General features: G+C 36.5%; 1 non-coding gene across 1 annotated transcript; it reads right to left on the reverse strand.

The window, feature by feature from the left end:
• Positions 1–897: 897 nt before the first annotated feature.
• Positions 898–969, reverse strand: TRNAW-CCA (transfer RNA tryptophan (anticodon CCA)). Its single transcript has one exon. It is a non-coding gene; the product is annotated as a tRNA-Trp (tRNA).
• Between the last annotated feature and the right edge of the window lie 536 nt (positions 970–1,505).

The following is a 1,505-nucleotide window of genomic DNA, read 5'->3' on the forward strand; positions in this document are numbered from 1 at the left end:
AGAAGATGAAGAAGGTGAAGAAGAAGTGGATGAAAAAGATGCTGAGGATAATGAAGGAGAAAGTGTGGGAGAAGTAAAAAAGAAGGTGAAGAGCATGGAAGTAGTGAAACATAAATATCTGACAAAATATAAAAATACTTAACATAGTCAATATTTCCATAACTCAGAACGTCTTAAAAAAAATATTAATTCCTGCTATTCCATTTGATTGGGCTAAACCTCTATGCCTTTATTGTCTCCCCACCTCCCCCAATACATTCTACATTCTTCTTAGTTGTTTTCCTTCATGTAGAATTAACCTACAAGGAAAGAAAGGGTTTATTTTCATTTCGATATTTCTGTCCCATTGACTTGCATTGGTTTCCGGTATCGGAATCGACGATATCCGATACTTTTTCGGTATCGGTCCGATCCAATCCGATCCGATATTTCCCGATAGCGGAAGGTATCGCTCAACACTAGCCACGACGTCATATGATGAGAAGCTTTCCGCCCATAATTCATGTGAAAAGTGCATGAAGAAATCGTGGCACTCCTTCTCGAAATTTGCTACTTTTACTCACAGACTGAAAAAGACATAAACAAGGATGAATGAACATCTTGATATTGGGAATGCAAGGATTTCTTGTTTAAAATTTAGAATCTAGTAATGAACCCTTTTTTCTTATGGATTCAAAGATGACAATGCTATGATCAAAGTGAAAGGAGATCCCGACGTGCCTTAAATATTCAATGTTTTGATTTCGTTTCCCGATGATTTTTCTCATCGAAGAATGGTTTGTAAGATATTAATCTATAACAGTCAACTAAAAGACACTTTTTCAGACACTGTGCTGACAGATAGCAACACAGTTTCAATTTTAATCCAGACATGGGTTAAGTTATTAAAAAGTTGCTTGACCCTGGCGTGATTTGAACACGCAACCTTCTGATCTGGAGTCAGACGCGCTACCGTTGCACCACAAGAACATACGAAAAGAAACTTTCTGCCCTTAATTCACATGAAAAGTGTATGAAGAAATCGCGCAAACCTTCTCGAAATTAGCTACTTTTGCTCACAGACTGAAAATGACATAAACAAGGACGAATGAACATCTTGATATTGGGAATGCAGGGTTTTCCTGTTTAAAATTTAGAATCTAGTAAAGAACCCTTTTTTCTTATGGATTCAAAGATGACAATGCTATGATCAAAGTGAAAGGAGATCCCAATGTGCCTTAAATATTCAATGTTTTAATTTCGTTTCCTCATGATTTTTCTCATCAAATATTTGTTTATAAGATATTAATCTATAACAATCAACTAAAAGACACTTTTTTAGACACTGCGCTGACTGATAGCAACACAGTTTCCAATTTCAGTTTTAATCCAGACATCGGTTAAGTTTTGAAAAAAATATTTTGACCTCGACGTGATTTGAACACACAACCTTCTGATGTGGAGTCAGACGCGCTACCGTTGCGTCACGAGGGCATATGAAAAGAAGCTTTCCACCCATAATTCAC

This window comes from Phyllobates terribilis, unplaced genomic scaffold, assembly GCF_046119375.1.
Source record: "Phyllobates terribilis strain yellow unplaced genomic scaffold, ASM4611937v1 Scaffold_11__3_contigs__length_659146591, whole genome shotgun sequence".
NCBI lineage: Eukaryota > Metazoa > Chordata > Amphibia > Anura > Dendrobatidae > Phyllobates > Phyllobates terribilis.